The 24053-nt window shown below is 40.3% G+C and overlaps 1 pseudogene; it reads right to left on the bottom strand.

The window, feature by feature from the left end:
* Window positions 1–7242: 7242 nt before the first annotated feature.
* On the bottom strand, window positions 7243–23538 carry LOC149264881 (GTP-binding protein ERG pseudogene; annotated as a pseudogene).
* Between the last annotated feature and the right edge of the window lie 515 nt (window positions 23539–24053).

Below are 24053 nucleotides of genomic sequence, written 5' to 3'. Positions count from 1 at the left end.
AACTCAAAAAAAATTATGCAGTTTATTTTCTACGACAAATAACGAATAAAATCACAACTGTAATTTTCACCATATGTTGCGGAAAAATAAAATATTGAAAACTGAGAAATTCTAGTACACTCACAATAATTTTGACACAGTTATTTTTGGACAAATGTCCCCAGAAAAATCCAATGTGGGAAAATCGGTGCAACAGTGAGGCTTTCTATTATTAATATTCAACAAAAAATTTGAGTACAATCTGGATGTCGAATATTGGCAATCCACAAGAAGAAAATTTGGCAAAGATATACCCTAAGCAACCGTGGCACTCGCGATGCTTGCACTCACGTTACGACACTCGTGCGTTCTTTCACTCTTGTTCTTGCACTCGTGCCCCTGCACTCGCGCGTTCCTGCACTCACGTTCTTGCACTGAGAATAACTCAACCTCTTGGTACTGCCTCTTTGGATCTGGAAATCTTCCTCTGGATCACTGTCCCTGCCCCTCACTTACACTGTGTCCCTCTCTGGATCGAACTCTACTGCTGCTAGCTTGATCTACACAAGGAATTGCTGCTCAAGTATACTCTCCAAGTGCCATTGACTTCTTATAATCCCCTGTTGGGAACTTGGGACTCCAACGGACAAGATTAAATCTTAATCAATAGCTAGGATTAATTAGAAGTTGATCCGTGTGAGTTTCTAGAACATTCATACCTTGACTTAATTAATTTTGATTAATTAACCATATTCCCTAAGTTTAAACTTGTGAAAATTTTAAAAACTGCCTAATAATCTAGTTAGCTCACTTCTAGGTGGAATTTCCAGAAACGATTTATGAGTTTTGGAAATCTCATGTATTTTAGTCTCTCCACAAAATTTCATGGCTAGAACACATCTGATGTTACAAAAACTAACACTTCCTCTTAGCGATAAATGCGTTGTAGTGCTCTGCTGTACATCTTGTGACAACAACCTATATCTGCATCATCTCCTGTCACGCTGTTGATGAATGGCCATACTGCCCACCAACCACTGCAAAACTCTGATATATGCTGCATTTGTGCTACTACTCACCCTGTTGAACTACTACCAACATTACATCTGCACTGCAACTCCTTCTCATATGTTGTTTTTGCAACTGCAACAATTGCAACCGAGAAGCATCCAAAATAGCTTGTCCCTGCTATTGAAATGGGTTCTCCACCATACCCATATGTTCTCTAAAATAAACGAACTTAGCTCTCTCTAGGGTTATCGTGAGTATATCCGCAACCTGCTCTTCTGTGGGAACATATTGTAGCTGGACTGCTCCTCGTTGTACACAATCTCTGATGAAGTGACACCGAATATTGATGTGCTTTGACCTGTCATGAAACACTAGATTCTTAGAGAGCTTTATGCAACTCTGATTATCACAATAAACATTGGTTGCCTCCATTCTCTACTTGAACAAGCTCACTAGTAGTTTCCGAAGCCATATAGCTTTGCACGTAATTGTGCTAGCTACCATGTACTCGGATTCTGTAGAGCTTAGTGCTACTAACTTTTGCTTCTCACTACACCAAGAAACCATCCCTGATCCAATACTGAAGCAATACCCCGAGGTACTTTTCCTGTCAACTGAACTGCATGCCCAATTTGCATCTATGTACCCACAAAATCTGACGTCATCCCTTCGAGTATATCTCAATCTATACTCGACTGTGCCACGAATATATCTCAGAATATGCCTCATTGCTGCCAAATGTACCCTCTTTGGCTTTGTTATCACAATAAACATTTCACATTTTTAATTTTTTTTGGAAAATGCTGATAGTTGCAGTGTAAGTGTTTAAAATTGTAATAAACAAGGAAAATTTCTTGATAGCAGGGCTGTCAACATTTTTTGGCAATCTGAGTAAATAAGCAGAGATGTTTGCTGTCATTTTCCAAGCAGCAGAAGGACTCAAAACCTACATCGCACTCTCCATTGGAAAGTGCTTTGAACAAGCTTTCCAACAGTGTGTGGAAGTCAAAAAATGGACTCTTGAATCAAAATATATGGTTTGTTGAAGTTTCAAGGATTGAAGCCTTAGGAAGGAAAGAGACATCGACGATCACATATCGGAGGTCCAAAGCATATCGATGATTGACACATCAGTGATCACATATCACAGGTCCAGGGCATATCATGGATTGACACATCGACGAATTGGAGAATCAAAACTTCTTAAGGTGACAACCTTAAGAAGTTGCAATATGCAAATGTTCCGATAGTGTTAAAACCATCGGGGAAGGTTGATAAAGGTTAACAAAAGATTTCATCGCAAAACCAAAGGTGGACGGACTCTTTCTCTTTCCTCTAGCGGGACACATGGTGGCATATGATTGGTCTCGATAAGCTACAATGGCATCTGACGTCGGCATGATGTGGCAGTACAGAAGGACACATGGAAGGAAGTTATGGCGTTTTGAAGGGGCTTAAGGGGACAAATCTGGGTGACACATGTCACCATTCATGAGGTGCCACGTGGAGTGATGACGTTGTATTGGAGATTGCATATCAGACGTTGAGGATGTCGACACTTTATAACAATTGGCACCTGAAAAAGTTCCGATAAAGGGGCTTCGATATTGGGTTTGCACATGGTCGTGAGGGGTTTAAAAAAACTAAGGCACTAAGCACTTAATAAAGGAAAAATAGCCCCTGACAACAAACAAAACACCCTAGCACCTCAAGGCTATGCGGTAGGTCACAACCCTCGGTCCTATGGTGAGAAATGCGGGAAGGGATAAAGCAAAAGGAGCCAAGAAAAAATCAGAACTTCGCATTAAGTTACGTTATAAAGGGGCTCCAATATGGCATTAAGCCAATAATCACTGGCCTGGTCATATAACAAAACAAATTCCAAAGGAGCAAAGCGCAAGGGGCTGAGGAGTATTAATGAAGCAATAAGGAGGAAACTTCTTCAAATACAGAGAGTTGAAGGTGTATGAGTTGGCAACTATTGAATCGCAGGAAAATAAGGGTTGGTAGTTTGAATGGACAATCAACAAGTTTTTGCGAAAACAACTTCAACCAATCCAGATTCCAAGGCAGAGGATCAACATTAATGAACTAATTTCTAGATTTGAAAGCTAAAGATTTTCCCGTAGAATTGAAGAAGAACAAAGGAGCAGTGTTGATGGATGTTGTAGAGGGACCTATTATGCTAGCAGAAATGCTAAACTACAATTTAGAGACCTATTCTACTTTCAAGGGAGGCAATTGACCAGATACTTATTTTTGCCTAAATACAAATATATTATCCTATAGTTATTCTAGAAAAGATAAAATATTTTTAAGTTTATCTTTGCATACATGAACTTGAAAGATATTTGAAGTATCTTAGTTTTTGTACTTATGTGATGACTATTATTTTGCAAACTGTTATGTAAGCACTATATAAACAATTTATGAATATTGAAACGAGATTGGCTTTTATTGGAAAAACACTTTTAATCCAAAGATATTTGAACAAATCTTGAATGTATTTATAGTGTTTAATGAGCAGTTAGTAGGAAATTCATGTATTACTTCTCCCTGACAATATTTTCTCTATTATATAATTGTCTTCTTCAATGTCTGAGAATGTTAATTTATGAGATTGGATTTCTTTGATGTTCCTTTCTTAAAATTATTAGTCATTAATATTTGTTATTCTAGCCCTTTATAAACTTTGTTTTCCTTCAGTGATTTTTCTTTTAAATCTCCCAAATAGTTAAAGGACTTGTGACTTTCATGCTTTGTACACCTGATCATTGGAGATGTGATCTCATTTGTTTAATAGCTGGACTCTATGCCCAATGGTTTTGAATATCACCCAACCAATTTATCCATAGACCTAAATCCAGCCACTTGAACTCAATTTCACAAAACCTTCTACTACATTGACCATAGGGTAGTTGAGTTTTATGAAGAGATCCTTTTCCGGGTTGAAGGGATAGCTTTAGCTTTTCAATCTAAAAGAGGTTCTAAGGTTACCTTAGGGTTTTTCCCTATAGCTAGGGTTTTCCTTTAGTGATAACAAGTTCTACCATGAACTAACTGAGGGTATTGACTGCGAAGCAAAAATATGGGTTAGTGTTGACCAAATACGTGAGAGACCCAATAAGTTGTCTATACAAGGTGGGGTCAACATGTTTGTCATTTGATGCATCTATCTTCTTCCAGTTGGTGTTCATGGTTGTAGACAAGATGCAGTCTTGCATCCTGAACCTCTTCAAAATATTTGTAGCTAAACTTCCTTTCCCAAGGAATATCTCCACATCCTTCTGCCACACTTCCAATCCTAGGAAATAGTGTAACCCCAAATTCTTCATGTCAAATTATGCCGCCAAGTTCTTCTTGCAATCCTCTATGAGCCCTGATGATCTTGTCAAAAAGAGATCATCCACATACAAAAATAGAATGAGTGGCTCACCCTCTACCATCAAATAGTAAGTGTTGGGATTTGTGTCACTCTTGACGAATCCCATCTTCTGCAAGTAGTTGTCAATCCTACCACACCATGTCCTGGGACTCTGCTTGAGTCCATATAACGCTTTCTTCAATATACACACATGAGTGTGCCTCTCATGAGTATCAAAGCTCTTTGGTTTTTCTATGTACACTTCTTCCTCTATCACCCCATTCAAAAATGTTGTCTTGATGTCCATCTGGTGAATTTGTCATCCCATCTGAGTTGCTAGAGATATAACTGCCTAGATAGAAGTGTATTTGGCAACTCGGGCAAAGGTCTCTTCATAATCTATCCCTTATTTTTGTGCATATCTCTTTGCCACAAACCTAGCCTTGTATTTCTCCATGTTTCCATATGTAGCATACTTGATCTTGTAGATCCATAAAGAACCTACAACTGACCTGTCCTCAGGTCTCGGCACCACCTACCAAACATCATTCGTCATGATAGAGCTATACTCTTTTACCATGGCATCTACCCATATTTGATGTTGTGTGGCCTCCTAAAAGCTGGAAGGTTCTGCAACCTAAGCCACCAATGTTTGGTACCTATCAGGTTGTCTATGTTGTCTTTTTCTTATCCTAGGAGTTCCAATGAAATCCTCTGCATCTCTCAATGTCTAATGAACTTATCCACTGGGTTGACCACTAGTCGTGGGAGGTTTTGCCAGCTCCTCATTTTGTCTATATTGCTCCATCTAATGGGAACTCCTTGAATTTCCTATCCTTGAGGAAATACTGGTACTGGTCATAGTACTTGATCCTTGTGACTGTCCTCCTGCTTGTCCAATTGGCTACCCCTATTGTTGGGCTAAAGGAGCTTCTGCTCACTGATTCTGATCACCTGTAGGCATCTCACAAGATCTCTTGAAAGCTCGGTCCTCCATGAACTTTATGTCTCGCCTTACTACAATCTACTTATTGTTGGGAATCTAGATTTTGTATACCTTTGAGGTTTCACTGTACCCAACGAAGAACCCCTTCTCTGCAGTTTGATCCAATTTGGTCCTTTTATCATCTGGCACGTGGCAATAGGAAATGTTGCCAAAAATTCTGAAGTGGTTAACTTCTGGCTTCTTCCCTATGAAGACTCCTTCTGGCGTTTTCTTCCCCAATGCTCTATGAGGAATCCTGTTTTGAATATACATTGTCGTGTTACATGCTTCTACCCATAGAAATCTGGGTAGATCTTGGTCATATGACATAGCCTTTGCAGCTCCAACAATGGTTATGTTTTTCCATTCTTCTACACCATTCTGATGTGGACTATATGGAGTTTTTCATTCTCTCTTGATACCTTCACACATAAATATGTGAAGTCTTTATCAATATATTTTCCACCATTATATGAGTGCAACACCTTGATCTTATTCCGTATCACATTTTCCATGAGAGATTTAAACTCTTTGAAATGATCGAAGACCTCATCCTTGGTCTTCAACAAGTAGATCCAGGGTTTCTTGAAATGATCATCAATAAAGGTGACGAAATGTTCAACACCGGTGAGAGCTCTAGTGGACATCAGGTCACAAATATCTGAGTGTATAAGTCCTAACACGCCATTAGCTCTGCTTCCACTTCTTGGAAAAATTTCCTTAACATACTTCCCAAGTACACACCCTCTGCACACATCATGATGCTCTATGCCAAGTTTAGGAACCCCTATTACCATTTCTTTGAGCATTCTGAGTGCTCCATGGTGTAGATGTCCCATTCTCCTATGCCATATGTTAGCGCTCAAATCTGCCTCAGGCTGAAGAAGGCGAGGTTCAAGGCAACATCAAACCAAGCTCAGCCTCGTAGCTAGCCCTACGAGGACAGGAGAGGGCTCTCTCCGAGTCTATCTCGGCAAAAGATTTTCAAAGGGGCTGAGATGACTTAAAATGGGAACTGATTTTAGGCTAGTAAATTGATAGAAATGAGGTTTTTAATAAATGATTGGGTTTTTGGGCTGCATGGGGCAAAGACAGCAAGAGCAGAGATTTAATCAAAGGCACAGATTACTCCATAAGGCAAGGTAGGCGAGAGCTTAAGCATCCAAACTGAAATTATATGAAATGGAAGGACTGTTAAGAAAGCTGAAAGGGGCATTAATGTATGAATCCCTTTCAGACAGAGGAAGAAACACAAAACATGAATGCTTCTCCAGGGCAAAGCAGTAAGCTGAATTTTACCCTTCTCACTCAGAAACATTCAAATTGAAAACGATTTATGAATGAAATGAAAAACATTACATACATATGAAACAGAGAAAAACATATGCCAAATTTCAAACCACAGGAATCTTATAAACCAGAGTTGTACTCTTCAATTAATCTCTGTCAAACAACTGTACAATAAAGCTCTCTGTTTTCCTCCACACACACCTCTCCAAAACTCTCTCCCCCTTTTACAAGTGATTTTTTAATACATTAAATAAAACTCAAAAAGGAGATAACTGATCGATGAAAATAGGGCATTGTCACATCAATAATCATGAAAATAGGAAAACTCTGCTCTAAAAGGAATAGCGTTGAATTTGTTTTTTGATGACCAATGAAAGGGAGAAAAACCGTAGCTGAAGGCCTTTCCGAATCACAACTGAAAACAAAAATAGGCCCCCAATCTTATTGCTCTGCTGTTGTGGATATCTTCTCTCTAATTTTGGCTCTCGGACTATTTATTTCCCCTTACCAAATAAAACCAAATTTTAATAAAAATAGCAAACAGAGTTCCGCAACTACTGCACAAACTCTGATCGCTCTTTTTCAAATTTCTGTTCCTTCTTCGTTAACATTCTCACTTCTTCACCCTCACTTGGATTATGAGGTGTACAATGCTCTTCAACAGTTTTCTTAATTCTTCATTTGCCACCATTCCAATTTGTTGTATTTAGATCCATTCTTTCCAACAAGAATTTTTTGATGGCCGAGCTTAAACACAATGAAATGTTGCTCTATTCGTAAAGACCCATCTCGCATTGATTTCCAATCAATCAAGCACTGATCCACTGTATATGGTATTTCCTGATGAATACAATCCAACATCTTCATACAACTTCAAGAGATAAACTTTTCAAGTACTCCTTGTCCATCAACATGGGATCTTCACCCCAAGGTCTTTTAACAGCTTGATCCATTAAATATTTTACAAGATCTTTGACACCAGAACCTCTCATTCCAGCTATCATGTAAAATTTATCATATCCAGGGAGGTGTCCAAATTCGGAAGCAACTTTCAATAAGTTTTTTTTTTTAACTTCAATTAAGTCATCCTTATTCATGCATAAGATTCGCTTTTGTTTGTGTTTCACAGTTTCTCCCAGCTCTTTCACAAGAGATATTACCCTCGGATCAGGCTTTATAAGATGTCGATGAGCATTAACCATTACTATTAGTACATTATAGAGAAATAATGATCCTCATGTACTTTCAGTGCGTTGTGTGACATCTGCACTGTAAAAGCGGCCAGAACTACTGTGCATGACGCAATTTGTGTGTCCCCCTTTGTTATCACTCCAAGGATCTCATCTCAATGTGATCTCCGTGAGGAACTTATCCGAGATTTTCGGAACTGTTGACAATTGTTTTCGGTTTACAGTCATATAAGGAAGCTGTGTCTTTATGGAAGATAGCGTGTTCACTTTAACCTGGAGTTCATCACTTGTTTGCTTCTGAAGTTACCACGAATGTCAATCTCTCGCTTCAAAACTGTTTCATTCAGCGCCAAAGAAGCTGCCAAAGCATCAACTGCTGCGATGATGCCACAGTGATAATGACTTTGCAAGCCTTTTGAGGCGTTTTGACACCAAACTGGACGCAGGAACAAAAAACTTTGGCTCTGTGACTGTGTGGGTTGCGCACGAACCCAACGCGTAGCGCACACTATGTGCGTAGCGCCTGTGTTAATTAACACTGGCTGTGGAACTTATGTGGGTAGCGCGCCTCATATGGGTAGCGCGCCTCCTCTGCGCGTAGCGCGCACCTTCAGTCCAATTTTATCCTCCATTTTTGCTACCCTCAGCTCAGGAGCACCCTTTCTCACAATAAACCCATTGATTTGATTTGTGATTGTATTTCTGGCAAAAACTATAAGTATGTCTGCAAAGGTACTGTTTCCGATCTATCGTTTTTGGCCATCTAACCTCCAACTACCTTCCACCTTGGTTGCTGTTGTGTTCAAAGAGCTTGCATCACTGCCATAGTTGGGTTCAATCAAAGCCCAACATGCTATAATATCAAGTCGAGTTGAAGCTGGTAGGTATTTTTCTTTCGATCCTCACTTCCACACATTGAAATTGTAAACATTGCCAAGCAAGTATGCACCATCATAAATGTAGAACAGCTAGCAACTACCCTTGCAAGTTCAGTTATTGCAAGAGCACTCCCAAGAATAGATAGACCAGGGCAGCCATATCCCTTAATGGTGCCTCCAACCACTTTAATATTTGCGAGCTTTGGCACAATCTCAAATGGAAATTCTGCTCGTTCCCAATACTTTACAATTACAGGGGCAATTTCTGTTTCTGCAACTTCCCTTGGTTTTTTAAAGAAAAAGAGTTTTCTTTGTTGTCTCTTGCAGGGATGGTGGCCTGTCTTGGCTCAACACTTTTTCACATTATTACAAACTCTGCTTTCCAATTTCCTTTTTTAATTTGCTGACTTTGAATGAGGGCTTTTCTTTGTCTGCTTGCAGGGATAATTAACATCGAACTTTGGCAAGGAGAACCAGCATCTGCAACTGAGAAACTACATGGTGAAAAGATACATTCGATGATTTCTTCTTCAAAACAGTGTTTTGAAGAAGAAACAATTTCACATTATTGACAATGACATAAAAATAAAAACTTACTGAACCTTCCTCTAGTCTGCAGACAAAACCCTGGACTCAAGAATTAAAATGACTCTTTTCTGGACCACAGTAACATCAGTGACTGCGAATAACAAGGAATGAACTTTGGAGAATTTGACTACAGCGGGCTGACAAGACGGAGTCTAACATTGGCTCCAATGGGGATGGCAGCTGCCGCTTCTTGGAGGTGCCAAGAACCGCAGAGCTTTGGGAGAGCAGACAGTGCCTCCGTCCATTGGGCAATGGAGTCATTATTGCGAAGAAACGACACGATTAATTTATTCACTGGAAACTGACTGAAATGATTGAAACAACAAACTTCAAACTAAACTGTAATGAAACTGGAACAAAACGCTGCCTTTTGGCTGCTTATTTACTTACAAAATATACCCTACTTTGCTGCAAAAATAATAGATCAGGTAATACTGAAATGCCAGATCAACCATTCAAGTAAACCTGAGAATGATGCCACTTGAGAATGCTTCCACCAGGACACAGATGTAATTGCTGGCAGCCCTTCATGCACGTAATGAGCCTGATCATGTAAAAGACAGTTTGATTTGTCAGTCAAACTGAAAAACATTTCCATGTACATCGCAATAGGATCGCGAAAGCCAGACTCCATTTGCTGCCCCAACTCTGCAATACATATTTCCAGCTGCACACTGTCAATGCAAACATCTGTAGGCAACTCTATTATTTCTTGTTTCGAAGGAGGAAGAGTTTCCAAGAACTTTTTAGGATCTCGGAAATCATATGACTGGATCTGCTCATTCAAATACTGAATCTCCTTCTCAAGTTTTTCAACAATTAACTCACAGACACCAGTTCTAGCTTCAAGAGGAAACTTCGGAGATTTCAAACATTGAAGCAAGGCACTGAAAAAATCTTCATTAATTTCAAAATCTGCTAACTGATTTCTTACTTCTTTTACAGCTTCACACAGTGCAGGGTTTGCCACATACCCTACCATTGCATGAGTGGATCAGCGAGCACTGGAATCTCTGGATCGAGTTGGAGTCGCCGGGTGAATGTTTCAGCCTTCATATGTCTGATCGTTGTTCACCATCAACCATCAGATCTGAACTTGATACACGTACTAGGGAAATTCACAAATCAAGGGGCACATTCACAAGCTAAACCGGAGATCGACTGAAGCAGCTTTTATCTACTATGCACTCGCAGAGCAAGAGCAGTTCGAAGGCTACCTGGCGTGACTTCAGACTCCGTCTATAGCAAATGACAGTAATAAGCAAATTTCTCCCCAGTATGGTCGCCACTATGTTAGCGCTCAAATCTGCCTCAGGCTGAGGAAGGAAAAACTCAAGGCAACATCAAACCAAGCTCAGCCTCGTAGCTAGCCCTACGAGGAAAAGAGAGGGCTCTCTCCAATCTATCTCAGCAAAAAGTCTTCTAAAAGGGGCTGAGATGACTTTAAAAGGGAACTGATTTTAGGCTAGTAAATTGATATGGAAAGGGGTTTTTAATAAATGATTGGGTTTTTTGGGCTGTGTGGGGCAAAGACAGCAAGAGCAGAGATTTAATCAAAGGCACAGATTATTCCATGAGGCGAGGTAGGAGTGAAGTTTAACAATTAAATTGAAATTAAATGGCAATGTAAAGACTATTTAAGAAGCAGAAAAGGGCATTAAACAATGAGTCCTTTCCAACAAAAGAAAATTACACAAATACTGACGCTGCTTCAAGGCAGAGCAAATAAATTGGATTCTGCCTATCTTACTGCAAAAGCATTCAGCTTGAAACGATTATGAATGGACTGTGAACATAACAAGGAAACATATGAAAACAGAAGAAAAGACAAATGCTAAATTTTCACACCACAAGAATCTTACAGATCAGAGCTGCACCATTTAATTATTTCTCTGTCAAAAACTGTACAGTGAAAACTCTGTATTTCTCCAACAGCGTTTCAGAACTCTCCCCCCTACAAATGATTTTTCAATACATTAAATAAACTATGAGAGGTGATAACTGATGGATGAAAATAAGGAGCCGTTTCACCTAAGATCATAAAAATAGGGAAAGTCTGCCCTAAAAAGGAGCAGCGTTACAATTTGTTTATTGATAACAAATGAACTGGCAAAACCTGTAGCTAAACTTTCTGAACTGCAACTGAAAACCAAAAATAGGCCAATCAATTTGATGGCTCTGCTGGGATAGTTATCTGCACTTCAATTTGGCTTCTGACTTTGATTGCCACGTTACATTTACTATTTTCCAACCTCTGATGACCAATGAATGGGCAAAATCTGGAGCGTAGACCATCTGAAATGCAACTGAGATCAAAATAGGCAAATCGACCCTATTTCTCTGCTTATGGTTGATATTCTGCGTTTAATTTGGGTCTTTACTTTTACCTTTACCATTTGAAAACAACCAAATTTTTATAATTAACATCCTCTGTAACTTTGGGGGCGCTTTTATCAAATTATCGCTTCCAGCAGCTTTCCATACATAACTTTCGCTCATACATAGTGATGGTATGAGTAAAGGATATCTGTGGAACATATTTCATATGCCTGTCGAAGATTTCTATCTAGGTTTCCTCGGTCTCTTTCATTCTCTATGCAAAGGCTGCACGTCATACTTAGATCGGATTTGCTCATGCTCATACTCAGTCAATCGGTCAACCTTGTATTCTCCTTTATCAAACCTATCTTCAATAAGTACTGCACATTCACAGAGAAAGTCTCAACTGAATTGTAACCCCATGGGCAAACTCCATAGCCAAAACCAAGCATCCTACCAAAGTCGAATTGACAGCATATAACAGGCTCTGGTCCACATACTAAAGGAGCCTCACAAGCAGCATAGCACAGAAGGGTGAAGCGGAACTAGCACCAAATACCCAATCAACGCCTGCCCTGTACTCATGAAAAAATGCGACTTGATGTTCCCCACCAAAGCACGTGATTTTGATGCGACACTGAACATCAAAAGCCCCACTGTACTTCTTATCTGTCACACCATTCATATATCTCGGAGATATTACCATCACACGATGACCTCGAGCAGCAAGGGCAATAGGTAGAGAACCACAGACATCTCCAAGACCTCCTGTTTTTGAGTATGGAGCAACTTCAGCTGCTACAAAAATAATATTGTGTGAAAGTTTGGTGCGTCGACTTCCTCCTGCCACATCATCCAAAGTAACTATTTCACGATTGGGTAAAATATGCTCTTTTCATGTGTTTCCTGCGCTAATTCCTTCTTTACTTCATCATGAGTTCTCTGAATAAGCATATTATTTGAAACCCATTCGACGAAGCAAATATGCCATTGTAGGTGAGTGACTGAAGGGGTTTATTGCCCAAGCATTCTTTGGTACAACACCAATTGTATCTTTCAACCACAAATTACCTTCCATCTTCTCTAAAGCAGCAAACATCCACATCAAACACGCTAATTTCCCCCTTTAAAAACACCACAATCCTGTTAAAAAAAATCACTGAGCAACCATTAAAAACACACTTGCAAGCTGATCGTGGCGTTTTGGCTCGAAATCGGACGCAAAGACAAAATTGTTTAGTGTTGTCACTGTATGGGTAGCGCCCGTGTTCTTTGCAAAGGGCTGGGAAGTTTAAGTGGGTAGCGCACCTTATATGGGTAGCGCGCACCCTTAATGCCAGCATGTTTGGTATCACTTGTAACCTTACCAATTATTGCTTGATCTGTGATACTTAGCGTGGTTAATAAAGAATGGATCGGTATTTGGATGATTCTTTCCAAGTGCTTGTTGTCAAGGCTTCCATTGACTGCATTGCCAATTCATTTGTGGTCTGCATACTACAGTCTATAATGCTTGTCCACGTATGAAAAGGAAATATGCCATTAAAGCTGCTAACATCTTTATTCTGAACACCCATGTACAATGTTGTGGCGCTAGATTATAACGACCTATGCTCCCTCGGCTTGATGTTGCTAAACAAGCTTGGCCTCCAAATTTAGTGGTTATTCTATTCATGAATTTTTGCTTTCTCTGATTTCCTGAATTTAAATGATGGCTCCTCTGTCTGCTTGCAGGGATAATTAACATCGAACTTTGGCAAGGAGAACCAGCATCTGCAACTGAGGAACTACATGGTGAAAAGATACATCTGATGATTTCTTCTTCAAAACATTGTTTTGAAGAAGAATCAATTTCACATTATTAACAATGACATAAAAATAAAAGCTTACTGAACCTTCCTCTAGTCTGCAGACAAAACCCTGGACTCAAGAATTAAAATGACTCTTTTCTGGACCACAGTAACATCAGTGACTGTGCATAACAAGGAATGAACTTTGGAGAATTTGACTGCAGCGGGCTGACAAGACGGAGTCTAACAGGCATCATACATTCTTTTAACTTATTTCTCAATAGATGGCATAAGAACTGGATTAATTCTCCTAAGTTTCTATTTAAAGGGCTTATGATCCTCTTTGATAGGTATCTTGTGTTGAATTATGTTGGTGTCATAAGATTTTAGATCTTCGTAACTCCATGCAAATATATCTTGAAACTCTTTAAACAGATTTTTGTATTTAAACTTTTCATTTGGGGGTAACGATTTTGATAATTGAATGAGCTTAGGTTTTTCTTCCGTTCCTATGTTACATTCTTCTATATCTGCTCTCAAAGGTTCCATTTTCGGCTTCCTAGCTACATCGTTGGAATCAAACAAATCTTTTAAGGGGACTAATCCCTTAGGCAAAAAAATATTTTTAAGATTAAGAATTTTAGGATCATCATTCATTATTTCCTCTATTTCTACATTTTCTAAGTTATCTACTTCTAATTTAGTGAAATTAGTGGGTTTACCTATTTCTAAAATATTTACATCTATGTCACTATCTATGTCATTGTCTATTGTACAGTCTGTATCTATATTACAATTCTGAAACTCACCTTCAGCATTCATGAAGTTATAAATCTGAGAATCCTGGGAGAAAATCTGCCAATACTTCAAATTGTCTGGTATGACAGGCCTATGTCTCACTTCTACAGTGTACTGATGGTTGGGCTGAAAGGGCAATTTGCAGGTACTAGCAAAAGTAGCCAGACTGTGGGCCTGCATATTCTGTTTTCTAGGAATGGTAGCAAAGTTTGTTTCCAGAAGGTCTTTGATCAAATCTAGGACAGTCTCTCTATATTGACTCAGTCTGGGATTGTTTACAAAGTATTCACCATTAATTTGTTTAATAATCAATTTTGAGTCTCCAAGTATAGAAACTCTCTTGGCTCCAAGTTTTCTAACCATTTGTAATCCTAAGATCAGAGCTTCATACTTTGCCATGTTGTTTGTGCATTTAAAATTTAACCTAAATGCATGTCCCTCAGAATGATTATTCTCCATATTGTGGATCCACACTCCTGCTCCTGCCCCTAGTCTATTCATAGATCCATCAAAGTCTAAATGCCAAAGTGATTCATGAAAAATATTTTCACTGTCAGTTGTTTTGTATTTCAGTTCTTCAACTGTGATTTCCTTTTTGTCATGGTCTGAATTGTACAAGATGAAAGAGTCCATATCATAATGCATAGAGTATATTGGGAAATTTTGTGGTTTTTCTACACTACTCACCATGTATTTCATCAAGGTCTCTCTATATAGTTTTCTTTGTTGACCAAAAACAGATATGGTGGCATATGACATATCTAACTGCAAGGATCCTTGCAATTTTGCTCCCCATGAGCGAGATAGCAGCATTCCATATTTGGGTGGGATGTCTGCAACTACTATGTCCATCACAATACTCTTTGCTGGGCACTAGACTAGAGTTACACATAAATCCTTAATCAAGCCAAGGCATTTAACTTGGCTAGAGTCAAAGGAAAACAAGTCCTTATATGGTTTGGTAATGTCTAAGTTTAGTCTCTCCATGATTGCTTTTGGCATCAAGTTATGGGATGCCCCTGAGTCTAACATAGCATTATGTAATATTTTGTCATGAATGTTCAGGCTAATGTAGAAAGGAGGGATTCCCCCTTGCTGATGAGTACCATTCACCTCAAGGCCAAACAATAATTCAGGTTGATCATCATTCAAATTGGCAACATCTTCTCCCTCTCCTATATTTAAAGTTTCAGTTATTTGTGATCTATAGGATTCATTCTTTACTAACTCGATCAAAGGAGCTGATATCTTCAATTTCGTTATTTCAACTTTGAGGTTGAAAGGCAGCTGAGCTTTGTTTGTTTGGATGAGATCCTCCTTAACAAATGTAGTATGTGTGTTTTTATCTTGTTTCTCATTACTAGGCAATCCAGTCTACGTTTCAATTGTTTTGCTTTGATTTCTCTTGTTTGGATTGATTTCAGTAATTGTTTCAGTTTAAGTTTCAGTAGATAAGATAAGATAAGATAATTTTATTAATGTCCAACAAATGACCATAATAGGTCAACAGGACTCTCGGTTACAAATGATTACATTATGCAAGTCGGTGGACCAGACGGTCCCTTTTAACATTTCTTTTTAAAAGCAAGAAATACATCTAAAGGTAAATGAAGAGTCAAGAAGCTCACGACTTCGGAACAAAGCGCTATGATGAAGCAGCGAAGGAGAAGAGGAAGAAGAAGGGTGGGGGGCCTGTCTAACCCCTACTCCTAACATCCGAGGTCGAGAGAAGAAAACTGAGAGAAGCTCATCAAAGTCTGTTGTCTTGTGGGCATACTGGGTTGTCGTTGATGTCTCCTAGAAGTTTTGAAACGCCTCACAGGGGTGGAACTGATCCTGGAGCGCTGGTGCAGTCTGGTGGGTCGGCCCCCCTGGGACCACACTGATCTGGTTTCAGTGTCTGTGGGTTGGTCTATGATTCTTTTGGTGCCTCGCGCTGAGGGTAGTGCTCTAAAGAAGTCTGTGATCTTTTGTGTGGTGTCCGGTCTGGCTGGTGGTTGAAGAAAGCGGGCCCAGAATCTGAAGGCCTCCTGGAGATAAAGTGCTAGGCATCTCTGGTCAACATATCTCAGGAAGATGGACAGGGTCTGAGAAGACCTGAAGAGACAATGGAAACGGCCCCGGATCTCGTAGTATGCGGGGCATCCGAAGATGAAATGTGTCTCTATCTCTATCTCCTGTAAGTGACAAAGCTGGCAGATCCTATCTGCTCTATCAATGTGGTGGTCTGTTTCCACCCGGAGTCTGTGAGATCCAACTCTGAGCTGCCCGAGGGGGATTCTAAGGGCATGCATCCAATGCTGGAACGTGTATTGGGGTCTGATGATGAGCCCATCCTTGATCTCCAAGCAATGTTCCGCGTAAAAGGCCATTTTAGGGCGCAACCCATTGGGAGGGTTGGTCCATGTAATCTGAATGTAACGTTTGTAAATATCTTCCTTAATGATTTTATTCAGCTCTTGCTGATTGGGAAGGAGGTGGCCTGGAGCATTCAGAGAGTATTGAAAAGGAGGGAGACACTCAATCTAGATTCCCAAAGCCTCCAGAATCTCTGTCACACCGGTGTACCAACATTTGGATCGGCCTGTCTGTATACGGGCGATGTTCTCCGAGGAGCAATATCCTAAATATGGGTATCTGTCACGACCCTCCCTCACTTCTGCCAGGCCACGGAGTCTGTGCAGGAGTGACACTAGCTTGAATATCACCTCTAGGCGGAAAGGTTGAGCCCCGAACTCGGCTAGAAGGATGTGCTGGGGAACTGTCTGCTTGCACCTAATAAAACGACGTAGAAGGAGAGTCTGGACACGTTCCACTGAAGCCCAATCTGATTCTAGGAGAGAGAGACCCCAAATCTCTGAGCCATAAAACATTGTGGGTCAAATCAAAGTATCCATGATGCACATTTTGGACGAGATGTCCTGGAAATGGTTCTGGAAACACTGTCTCTCTAGAAGGGCTAGGGAGCCATACCCTTTGTTGATCCGAGGCTGAAGGGCTGGCCACACGCTGAATCGAGGTCCTGAAAACTGAACTCCCAAATATGTATAGGCATTGACAATCTCGATCTCTTCTCCTTTAAATAGGAAATGGAAATTAGAGGTTTTCTTTACTCCATTGAAGATAATCACTTTGGTTTTGCCCAAGTTTACAGTGAGATGCCTCCGGTCACAAAAGGCTGCGAGCGCATCCAGCTGTCTTTGAAGGCCTTCATGGGAGGAGGCAATGAGGACAATATCGTTTGCGAAGAGAAGGATGGAAATTAGGACCTGGTTAAGAAGACATCCATCCATATCCTGAGTATGCTCCAGGAGAAAGGACTCAAGTTCATCGATATAGATCCCGAACAGAGTAGGAGAAAGGGGTCATCCTTGCTTGACTCCAATGGTGCTTTGGATAAAATCCGGCATTCCTCCAACTGTGTGGAGACGACCAAGGACGGCCTGGCCTCATATAGGCACATGATAGCATTTAGGAGAGTAGAGGAAATTCCAATCTCGCTTAGCCTTTGAAAAAGATCTTCCCTCGGGACTGAGTCAAAAGCTTTCTGGAAGTCTACAAAACAGCAGTACACTTTAGAAGATCGATACCTGGCCTCCTCGATTACCGCACGGAGAGTAAGGATGTGGTCGATCGTCTGGTGGCCTGGGCAGAATCCTACTTGGCCCTTGGCCCTGAGTTGTCTCTGCTCAAGGAAGTGGGAGAGTTTCCTGTGGAGTGTTGTGGCATATAACTTGGAGAATGTGTGCCTAACCATGATTGTCCTGTAGTTGTTGGGGTCGGAAGTGGGCCCTGACTTGTGGATCGGGTAGATAATGTGGTGTGACCAACTGTTCGGAAATCCATCTCGAACCACCTGGTTGAAAAGGTCCACCAGATATCCTACTAGGGGGCGAAGTCCATGCTTGAAGAACTATGCCTGGAAACCTTCTTCGTCTGCTACCCTGCTGCTATTCATTGTCCATATTGCTTCTCTGATATCTTTGTCAGAGAAAAGATGGCAGGAGGTGGGGGGGAAGTAACCTAAATCAGAGGGTACCCAGGGATGTCATACAGCTGGGAGGTGTGAGAGAACATTGAGGCAGGATCAAGGTCGATAGGGGTAGGTGAGCGCCGGGAAAGGATGGCTCCCCAAAAATCTTTAGGTGAGCGAAGGAGGAGAGTAGAAAGAACTTGTCTCCTATGGGCAATGAAAAGGTGCTTCTTGCGGTGAAGGAGGCGAAGATAAGCAGAACATAGGTCTGGGTATGTTGGCAAAGAGTTCCAGAAGGCGTGATGGAGGTCTTGATGCAAAGACTTGCAATCTTGGTCATACCAGTTGTTCATAGGGCATTTTCTCGGTTTGCGGGAGGTGGTGGCTGAGCGAGTGGAGAAGGGGAAGGATTGGGGCGTAGCTTTCCAGATAGCATAAGAGAGACACTGATATTTGTCCTTGGCGGCGCTGAGAGAGGTGAATTGGGACATCGATGGGAGTTTCTGTCTAAGGATAGAGGAGAAGAGATCAGGGTCACTCTCTTCAAATCGGAAGGTGGTTCTGGGGGGGCTTCGGGGAAGAGTAGGGGGTGGATTCGGGAAATCAAACTGCAGTGAGAGTGAGAGGAGTGCGTGGTCCGCGAGAGGGATGGGGGTAATTGAGAAATTTTTGATGTAAGGGAGGAGATTTGGATCTGCAAGAGCGTAGTCAACCACACTTGCCCGCCTCCAAAAGGTCTGCAGGTAAAGAAGTGCGAGGAAGGGAAACAAGGTAGGCCATTCAAAATTATCAGCTCATGAGATTCTCCCAACTGTAACAGATATCTCTCGTAGGTTGTGGTGGGTCCCAAGTGATCCTCAGAGGTCTGGTACATGCCAATCGTGGTCAGGTCAATCCCCCGAGTGCAAAATATATCTTCTGTCCTGTCGTGTATAGGGGTCTGGAGATCTTTGGTCCGGGCGTTGAAGTCCCCCATGAGAATGATGTCCCCTATTGTCGAAAACCTGGTGATGTCAAAGTACAGGTCTGTAAAAGGGTCTCCATTTGAGCTATTGTGAATAGCGTAGGAGGATGAGATAGGTGGGAAGTAACAGACTGCGACATAAATGTCTCTCGGTGGTGGTGTTCTGGCTCTGATCTGGATCCACAAGAATCTGGCATGCTCATCTGTCGCAACCACTGAAACTCTGCTCCTGAGGCTATCACGGACAAGGCAAGCAACACCCCCTGATCCTCTGACACCTCCTGAGCTCCTTGTCTCCTGTCTGCTAACTGCGGTCCACTGGTATCTTGTAATGTCAGGGAGAGGACGGACTGGGCTTGCATGAGTCTCGATAACTAGGAGGATGTCTGCTGAGCTAAGGGCTTCATAAAGTAGGCCTGGTGAGGACCAGAAGGAGCCATTGCCATTCCAGCAGTTAACCGAGAGATCCGTGCCCCGAGTGGGTCTGGATTGATCTTTTAGTGGGAGCTTCATTGTTCTTTTTACTTCTTAAGTTATACTATTTGTGAACCTCATATATGGTTGACTCATAACCCTGTTTAAAGTCGAAGGACTCACCAGATTCTAATTGCAATTATTGCAACATGTACAACTCCTGTTTTTATTGAGTAAGAAAAACAACATCTTCGTTCTTTATTCCTAATAAGTTTATCTGAGTGTTATCCTCTCCTTCATGGCTCCGTGAACCCTCAACATAGTTTTCCTGGAAGGGAGGCCTAATTTGCTGATTTGGTATAACATTCTTTCCAGTGTTAGGATTCTTCCTAAAGTTGGGGTTTCTTATTGGGGTGGTTGTCGATTCTCCCACTGATTTTTTCTTTCCATGTTTTATAATCTATCCATTATTCTCTCTACACTCTTTGCTAAATTGTCTATTTTTCCATCAGAAGTGGAAGTTTCCTTTTTAATTACAACTCTCCTTTCATTTGTCATTATAGCTTTCTTGACTAATGGGTTGGCCTCTACACTAACAACATTACTTTGCATTTGTTCCAATGTTTCTGGGTTTCTTTCCCTTAATTGGTATGACATGTTAGTGTCAAAACCATCAGGGAATTTGATTAATGCTAGATCAAGTGGAGGCTTGATATTAGCAGGGATTGCATTGTAGATGTTATTGAACCTAGTACAATAATCTTGAACTGACTCATTAGGAGCTCTTCTAATGTTATCATATTCAGAAAGTATTTGTAGAGGGTTTTTCTTTCTCTCCCATCTATCAATGAATAATCTATGAAAAGCAGCTAAGTCTGCAATATGGTGGGCAGGTAAATCTTTGAACCATTTCTTAACATCCCCAGTTAATGTTTGAGCAAACAACCTCATTTGGACATCTGATTCATCTATCTCATGCAACTCAAAATAGTCAGTCATTTTGTTCACATGCTATTGGGCAGTGTACTGACCAGTAGCATCAAACAAAAATATTTTTCTTTGATAATATTGGGGCATGGCATGGAGTTGTGTTGGTAAAACCAGGGGTGCATGTCGGTCTGCCATGGCTTGGATAGGAGCTGGTACTTGAGGAAGGGCTTGAAATGGATGGAAATGAACTAGATGAGGATGAGGTGTTTGGCTGATGAATAACTAGTTTAGGGGAATGGACTGTGGTGGATACTATTAGTGAGGTGGTGGTAAATGAAGGTGTATTTACAGTGATTGAAGATTGTGTAGAAATTTCAGAGGCAGCAGTAGTAAGGGCAGCTAGTTCAACAGATTGTTGAAGGTAAGCATCATCTATATGGCTTATCAATGTGGAGGTTAAAGCTTCTAACTTGTCAAAAGTGTCCAAGACAAATTTATCTAAATCCGGATGGATAGGCACCCTTTTTGTTTCAATAAGTTGAATAAAATCAGGGTCTAACACAGTTTCATGAATTGCATTCTCTGATTTAGTTCTAAACAATGAGAGATCAAATGACAAATCAAATGGAATTTCCTCTAAAGTTGATAATTCTTCAGGGAGTGAATTTGCTTTAACTAACTGGCTACTACCTGCTTGAGTTTCTGCCTTTTTTGATTTTCTTAAAATCCTGTCTGGGTCATCAACTATATTAGCAGGGTTTGGATCTGGGTTTGCCCTGGTATAGTGAGTCTTCTTGGGAGCCAGAATTTTAACTTTTTAATTGTTTTTTATGAAACTTTTTGGACAAATTATAAAAATGACCTTAAGGGGCTCAAGATGAAATTTAAGGTTTCCTTAAAGTTTTATTTGACTAACGATCAAAGTCCCTAGTATGGTCGCCAATAATGTTATCACTCCAAAATTTCTTCTAAGTTGTTCAAAAAATAAATGATAGAGGTAACCACAAACCAACTTTGGAGATCAGGATCTAGCCTTCCTAATCTCACAAAGGGCTCTCTCTTTTTAATTTAACTTTGTTTAGTTATTTGATTTTAGGCTAGTTATGATTGTGCTTTGGTTTTTAATTTGAACTTGGGTGGTGGGATCACTTACTTAGATGAAAAGGGTTGTCTTTTACCACTGGGCTATGGGGTCAAATGTCAGATAAACATTACTGGATTATGTTCTAAAAACAGTGTCTACAGGGCAAGATAGAGAAGTTACTATAGATCTCAAAGGCTTGATGGTGAAATGGTTTCCAATCGGATCCAGGGAGCAATTAAGAGTTCCCTAGGCCAGATTATGAAGAGAAATGAAAGAGGTCAACCGGGGTGGGAGAGCAATTAAGGGTTCTCCAATCTGCCTATCAGAGGAAAACATATAAGTGATTAACTGTGCAAAATAGAGTGTACTTAAACATATTTTGAGTTAAATTTCTAGTTAATTCATTCAAATATAGATAACATTTAAGTTTATGAAACACATAAGAAAGTAACAAAATCAGACAAAGAAGATACTTCACTGCAATATCTCATCTCATGAATCTTGTAGTGCAATCTTTTTATTACTTGCTCCAGTCTGTTGACTTGAAAATTGGTAGAATAACCCTTAGGTTTAAGATCAAAATAACTCTACAAATGTATAGCAATCCACACCCAATACTTCAAACTATGAAGTATTTATACAAAAAGAATTTACAAAATATCCCAAACTGTCTTGGGAATTAATCTAGGAGAAAAAAATATCTTCGTGCAAGAAGATAGAGATAGTTATTGAACTAGTGTTTGTTGTCCCTATTATTTAGGCTCTGTTGGCTTTGATCTTTTGCCTTTTAATTTGCTTTGTTGTTTGGTCTTCACGCTGGATGTTATATTTACTTTGACCTTTCATCTGATACACTTTGACCTTGCTGACCTGTCAATATCCTTTTACTGTGCTCTTTTACTTTTTACTGTACATTTCATATTTTTATTGTGTATTCCTACAGTAAATCATTGAGTTTTTCCCATGTCTCAGCATCTAGTAATTGGATATTGAGCATTTTTCTGTATATCTCATCTGCCTTTGTATACTTGGCAAAAGTTGGCTTATTAATAAAAAGGTGTTTTACCTCATGCTGGAGGTAAAACAAATTCTCAAATGTTTGATACAATACTTTGCCAGTAGGTATACCTTTCATGGATGAAGTATTCACCTGATCTTTGGCTACTTCCCTGATCTTTTTATTATAATCCTCCTGTGTCATTAGCTTATCATTTATAACCAAGGGATTTGGTAATCCCTTTTGCCTCAAAATCTCGAATTTAACCATGAACCTGTCAATGGCTAGTTGCATGGTTTGACACTTATCCTCTAAGTTCAACATCAAATTCCTCTTAATAAGGACTCTTTTAACTTCCAAAATTATACCTGTCCTGTCAGGTATCTCTAACTCCTGCATCTCATACTTGTTCTTGGAGTTGAGGAAATGAATGATCCTTGCGGCTTCCTCTGGCATATCTCCAATTTCTGCTTTAACCCTCTGAATGGCTTCTGTAGCTTGCTTTATCAGATCAATTTTTTCAAAAATAACCTGGATGGATGGCCAAATATCCCACAATTTCTCCTTAGCCTGACCTAAAGGTTCATTGAGTGTTAGTTCCTTTTCCAGGCTTTTGATTTTTTCGGTCATCCTTGTGGCCTTTTTTTGTTCTTGTTTGTGCATGATTTGAAAAAGTTTGTAATCTGTTTCCAGGCTGGTCACTTTCTCCTTAAGTCTGATCATCTTAGTGGTTTAAATGGACATTTCTTCCATTGCCTTGACCTTCATGTTTGCCTCATCACCTGTTGAGCCCATTGTTGTAGATCCTGTTGCTGATGTAGTTGGTGTAGATGCCGGTAGTGTTGTAGCCATTGGAACAGTGGGGGCTAAGGATGCTGCCAAAGTAGAAGGTACCACAGTGGTAAATGTTGGGATTACAGTTGCAGGAGCATCATCCAGACTAGCTTGTTTAAGCTGCATCAAGTTTTCCAACTCTTTCTCCATCTCCTTTAACTAATCATTTAGTTGCAACACTGGGTCCATCATCTCTTCATGATTGTTCTAACTTTCTAGGACCTCCTTCGTCTGTGGGTGCTGTAAATGAGGAAGTTTAATTTGTTTCTTGAGGGCTGCTATATCCCCATTCTTCTTTTTGATCAGTTGTTCAACAGCCTTAATGTCACTTGAATCATGGCCGAGTTCAATGACCAAGTCATCCAAGGACTTTATCCTGTTGTCTTTGGTCTGTGAGAAGGCCTTCTCCAATTTGTATTGGGTTGTCACATTATCCAATGAATCCTGCAGCGTGTGTGCAACCATGGCCTTTGCTGTGAGGGTGGAGTAAATCATTTCTCTAGCCTACTTATGGAACTCTATCTGATTAATGGAATGAACATCCCTGGCCAACATTTCAAAATTATTTTTCTTGTAGTCTGTCGAGGTCTTTGGTTGCTGTATATTGGGCTGCAGAAATGACACTTGCATTTTTCCTTCTTTGATGTCAAAGGCTGACATCAATC

The sequence above is a fragment of the Pinus tabuliformis genome, chromosome 6, assembly GCF_031772625.1.
Source record: "Pinus tabuliformis cultivar Carrire ecotype Pingquan chromosome 6, CPIR1, whole genome shotgun sequence".
In the NCBI taxonomy this organism is placed as follows: Eukaryota; Viridiplantae; Streptophyta; class Pinopsida; order Pinales; family Pinaceae; genus Pinus; species Pinus tabuliformis.
This window is presented reverse-complemented; position numbering and strand designations above follow the sequence as displayed.